Genomic DNA, 5,689 nt, shown 5'->3' with positions numbered 1-5,689 from the left:
CTCTCTCCTCTCTCTCTCTCTCTCTCTCTGAAGTAGTTGTGCCCAGCGGGGGCGGGGTTATTTTATAATTTAGACTAACGTAGCTGTGACGCCATACTAAAATAACGGCTCTTCGTCAAGGAAACCAGAGTAAACTGGCTTCAGATCGGAAATGTGGCAAATTCGTCTCCACAATAAAAGCATGCAATTATTCACATTTCCAATGATGTATAAAATAGATGTGGTAAAAAAAAACAATTAAAACAACCAATACACTAATGGTGTACTGTAACTGTAACAGACCTATCGTAACTAAAGTGCATTGGCTTTTAATACACTTTCAGTCCTGCAACATTAAGAGTGTGTGTAAGCTAAATATTTTGGTGCACACATTTCTAAATTCTTTCTATGCAGATCCTCACAGATTCATAGTCAAACTTAAAAAGGTTGTCTGTTTCCCTGTAAATTCTTATCTAGACTGAGAGAAAAATGACAACTGAAATAAGAAAATACATAATTAAATATTACATAATGAATAGATGAATAATCTATGGGATTCTACTAACCCCAAATTGTCTCTGAAATGTCGCATTGTCCGACATGCACACGTCGGTGGTTTTATTGTGAAAGTACAAACCGGACGTGTTGAGGTGAACGTGACTGGAGTTTGTCGTACAGCCAGCCGGTGGTAGCTAAAGGAATCTGGCTGTCGGTGTGGCCAGCGAGCCACTCAGTGCGGGGAATACTCGTGGAACCAGCCGCAGATAGCACAAGTATCCAGCCTTCGTTACAGCGGGAACGGGAGCTTTCCTCGGCCCGCGAAAACAGTAAATTACCATGATGGCAGTGATGGGAAGCGCCGGTCGCTTGATCCAACGTGAGTGTGACTGAGCGCAAAGTCAGCCTTGTAAAAGCTGTGCACGGAAACCTTCAAGTTTTCTGGTTTTGCACCGGATGTCCCATAGTAAACTATGTTACACTGTTTCTTTAATGCAGTTTAAAGGCAGTTCCAATTGATGGAACGGCTTTGTTCGGTCTAACGTAGTGTAAACTCAACAACACGTTGACATTGCCATCATTTTATAATCTTCCGTTAAACTAGTAATGACATGGAAGTAAGACTTCCTGTCAATGCTTTCACATTAAAACCCTCGTTGTAACATTACCGCGGAATATTTTGTATTATTGGCTTTTAAAGCGTCAATGTCTTTTTGTGCTTACTCAACCGACTCAGGTTTTGTATTCCTGGCCCATGTATGCTATTTAATCAGTTCGAAATCCTAATATTTGCTCAAAGGGGCTTTTATTTTACAGACAAATTGTAGTGTTTCCGTTGCTAGCCGGTCGCTAACTTGTTGTTTTGAGTCTGCCCAACGTCACTGTAGGTTAGAGTTTATTGTTAATGTTATATAACGAACTTATCCAGTACTTGTGATGCTTTTAGTATAAGCCAAATGACACGCACGTGGCCGTTAACCGTCTACGGTAGCACAGCAAGGAAGAACTAATCATTTACATGGAGTTACACAATTCCATTGGAAACTTGCATAATCAAAGTAGGCCTCCTGGCGGCGCCTCGGGGTACTGCAGCCCGGGTTATGAAAGTAAAGCTTACTCGAACTTAGATCGGGCACTTGCATTATTCAAAATGCATCTTTGCAGATTTTAGCATTTGTCTTTGCTATTTCACAAACTTGATGTTGATCAGTGGTGCTAATTATGAAATTGTGTTTAGGATCACTTAGTGTGACATCATGCAACAGGTCACTAGAGTCATAAACACAATATTTAGTATCCTTTTTTTTTTTACAAACTTGTTTACAGGACAAATATTGTTCAAACTAACAAATTTATATAATAGATTCTAGTGAAAATCCCAAAGTTTTCAAAGATACCAAATGTGTCAAGTTGAATTTAAAATGATTCACATAATTATTTTAATTTGATGAAATGGTGCAAGGTGCAGATAGCCTGGCACCACTAGAGTCAAAATAATATTTTGGTAATTTTTTTTTCACTTTATTCAAGCCCCATTGTGGGATAAATTGCGGGATGAATAAAGTAGCCTGTTATCTAATCTAATGTAATCAAATTGACTGAAAAGACTCCCAAAGTCCCAAATGAAAGTGTTTCCAGGCCAGAGAGCAGCAGCCACTGTCATGACTAATGCTGTGTCCCAAATCCAGACTACCCAATGTATGCAGGATTTGAGTGTGTATAGTAAAAACCCCGTTGCCTGTTTTGTTGATTTACTCGAATGTCCCACAATGCACAAAGAAAATGGAGCCGCTGCTCACAGCTGGAAAAAAATGAATGGAATGTTGGGAGAAATAATTTTTGTTAAATTTAAGGAGGAAGTCAAGAGGTGAAACAAAATCAGATATACTGTCAGCAAAACAAATGCGTGGTATTAATAAAAACAAGTTGTGTATAAGGATTATTTGTGATTAGTCTATAAAATGTTGGAAAATGGTGAAAATGTTGAAGTGTTCTCTAATGTTCAGGATAAAGTCTGAAAAATGTCTTGCAACTTAGAGATATTCCATTTACTGTCACACTGGAGAAACTAGAAAATATTCACAATTAAGTAGCTGGAATTTTTTTTGAACTTTTTTTCCCAATAACAAATGACTTAAACTGATTTGATAATTGATTATCAAAATAGTTGGCATGGGGTTGGGCAATATCTTGGTATATTTGTCGTCGTCTTAGGATATCGTGATATGACAAAAGTTACATCTTTTCCTGGTTTTGGGAAAGTGATGGGATTGTCTGAACTTACCAGACTGTTCTAGCTGTTAAGTTGGCGATTAATTAAATAGTTGACAACTAATCAATTAATCTTTGCAGCTCCAACACTGAACATTTCAGGAAAGGTTTTGGAGGCATGAAAATGTATGATGTAAGGAGGTGGAAAACTCCGTGCATGCCTAGTAATATTTATGTAACTTGTATAAAAAATTTGTGTGAGTGACGGCTGTTTTCTTCTTCTGCTTTAGTTGCCAGGAGCAGCGTCAGTCTGAGTGTGAGGAAACGCTCCACTGCTGCTGCTTTAGCCCAGGCTGCAACTCTAGAAACACAGGAGAACAGGTGACACACACACACACACACACACACACACGCAACACACGGTGGCAGTTTTATACTAAGTGGATGTAGATGTACATAAATACACTCTGCAGCCTAACTCTAACGGCTAATGCAGCTTCAGAATACCATGACACGAGACAACAGTCTGCTACAGCCAGCTGGGATCTGTTTTGCAATCGTTGGATCATTTGTTGAGCATCTGTAGCGGACAGTTGCCCAGTCTTTGTTTGGTGTTGTTGGCTCCAGGTGGTACTTAAACAGCCAGTTGTCCACTTGTAAGGGTCCCAGAATACACCGTCCGGTGGACAACTTGGTACTGTTTCTCTGTAAAACGGAAAACAACTTCTGTTGTAAAGAACACTATGAAATGGGACCAGGATTAATCAAAAGTGTAATGATGTGATTGTACATGTAATTTAAATGGATTTAGTGTTTAGGTAAAGGTCCCGGGACATGGTGCTGAGCCTTGTTGCAGAATTACAGCCACCAATACCACAATGAGCTTTCCTTAGGATGTGCCATTTCTGAGTCTGGGGGTATGGCCCTGACCAACTGCCACTTTGCTCGTTTAAAATCCATGATGTCTCTCTCTCATGGGTGGGCCAAATTCTCTGGCCGGGCATAAAGCCGAGAAAGGGGAGTTAACCTTGCCAAAATTATCGGCCAATATTAGGCGTTTCCCGAACTATCGGTATCGGCATTAATAATGGCAGAAAAAAAAGTTTTTGTTTTGTTGTTGTAAATATTCATTCACCAGAATCATTTACAATAAATGAATATTTAAAAAATAAAATGAAAACGGACGTTCAACCATTTTATGAGTGATGGCGTTGTATAGTTTGTCCACCAGAGGGCGCTCTACAACGTCCTTGACGGCAACACTTGGCTTTTTTTTTTGTTATTGTGTTTTTGTGCAAAGTACTTTAAGTTTCATATCTTAAGTTTGTATTTTTATACATTTTATTTATCAGACCTTTAAAATAATTTGATGTTCCTCTGTTCTGTTGTGACAATGAAACTAATTATTATATTATTATTTTAGTGAGAACTCATAACTACAAATAACTAATGTTAGGGAAATCTATTTATGTTTTGTTATGCGCCTCTGTTTTTCAACCGATATATCGGAATATTGTATTTTTAAATACCCAAATATTTCTATCGGTATCAGCCTTAAAAATCCTTTATCAATCGGGCTCTAATTAATACAATGAATTATTAACATAAACAATGTACACAAATCTAAAGTATTTTAATGTTGCTGTCGGACAAAGTGAGACTATCCTCCAATCAAATGCCATGTATGTAGATATTATATTTATATAGTGGATCCATACAAAAGACACAATAGATGTTTTGGAACTTTTGATATTTATTACCTCTCATTTGGGCTCTCCGTACCTGTCTCTTGTTGTGTGGTTTGTTGTGTGTCCGACTCATATGTACAGTCTATGGTCTGACTATGCGTGCTATTGAACACCCGCCCAACTCTACCTCTGATTGGCTCACCATGAAATATTGGTGAACCTCAGCCAATCGTCAGCATTTATGCGCTTAACCAAGGAAGGACAGTAAAATAGCTTTTCCTCTCTGCTCAGAGATCTAGTTGGTCTGATGAAAAAAACAGCTTCAATTATAGTGACGCGTAATATTTTTTGACAGTAAAGGCGTTATTAAGATGGGAAAAGTAATCAATTAGATTACTCCGTACTGAAAAAAAGTAACGCTGTTATTTATAACGCCGTTATTCCCATCACTGTTCAAGAGTAAGAGACCGAAGCAGTTGAAATGTCAGTTTTAGAGTAAGATAAAAGCAGTTGAACTGTAAGTTTTATAGAAAGAGATGAAAGCAGTTGAACTGTCAGTTTTAGAGTAAGATAGTAATTGAACGATTTAAGAAAAGGAGGTCAAAACAGTTATGCTGTCAACTTTAGACTGCATTCAAGGCTTAAAAATGTTTATAAAAAAACAGAAACCAGAGCTGCGCATACAGTCTGTCTGTGAATCTTAAAATGATTATTGGGTACGGTTGGGATGTAGTGCAGAGTTGAAAGCATAGCAGCACCCAACACAATTTACTGACAAGCTAATAGTTGCTCTTGGAGTAAAGTTAGCTTCAGAAGCTAACAGAAAGAGCTAACATTAGCTACTTGAGTACTTAAGGCTAGTTTCATAGACTGACATGACAAGCATGTTAATTTCACAAGCTGCACTACAAACTAACATCAGCTGCTGGAGCTAGCGTTACTTTCATAAGACATAATAAAAACACTTCATACTTTAATTGCTAGTGCTGCTTTTATGCTTTATTTTGATTATTTAAAAAAAAAAATGTTGTCTTTACTTTGTGGAACAGCAGGCAAAACGTTGTTTAACTGAAACAGGTACAAAGATGGTAATATTAATTGCTCTGCTGCTTTTCCTTCTAAAGAAATGAAAATACAGTTTTTGAAAGTGAAAATCTGTCACTGGAATTAAAGTTAATGTCACAAGTTGTGATGACAAGCTAACGTTTGGTGCTTGAGTTGACATTCTCTTCACAGCCTGATACAATAAGCTAACATTAGTTGCTTAAAATAACATTAATGTCACAGGCTGACAGAACAAGCTAACGTTGGGA

General features: G+C 37.8%; 2 protein-coding genes and 1 long non-coding RNA gene across 5 annotated transcripts in view; 2 read left to right on the top strand and 1 right to left on the bottom strand.

The window, feature by feature from the left end:
- LOC116703853 (uncharacterized) overlaps positions 1–5,689 on the bottom strand; it is an 18,617-nt gene that overhangs the window by 5,086 nt on the left and 7,842 nt on the right. The gene's annotated exons all lie outside the window — the stretch shown is intronic.
- nars1 (asparaginyl-tRNA synthetase 1) overlaps positions 1–5,689 on the top strand; it is a 30,676-nt gene that overhangs the window by 19,675 nt on the left and 5,312 nt on the right. Inside the window, exon 16 of one of the 3 annotated variants that reach the window (XM_032538812.1) lies at positions 3,266–3,270. The exons of 1 other annotated variant lie outside the window; for it this stretch is intronic. The gene's annotated coding sequence lies outside the window, so the exon portion shown is untranslated. Of the gene's footprint in view, positions 1–3,072; positions 3,100–3,265; positions 3,271–5,689 lie in introns of those variants that run through there. One more of the 3 variants, XM_032538813.1, reaches the window with a different exon arrangement.
- Positions 838–5,689, top strand: part of fech (ferrochelatase) — a 20,899-nt gene continuing 16,047 nt past the window's right edge. Inside the window, exons 1-2 of the mRNA XM_032538819.1 lie at positions 838–856; positions 2,979–3,069. The gene's annotated coding sequence lies outside the window, so the exon portion shown is untranslated. The remainder of the gene's footprint in view (positions 857–2,978; positions 3,070–5,689) is intronic.

This window comes from Etheostoma spectabile, chromosome 16, assembly GCF_008692095.1.
Source record: "Etheostoma spectabile isolate EspeVRDwgs_2016 chromosome 16, UIUC_Espe_1.0, whole genome shotgun sequence".
NCBI lineage: Eukaryota > Metazoa > Chordata > Actinopteri > Perciformes > Percidae > Etheostoma > Etheostoma spectabile.
The sequence above is the reverse complement of the archived record's forward strand: the minus strand, read 5'-3'. Positions and strand labels throughout refer to the sequence as shown.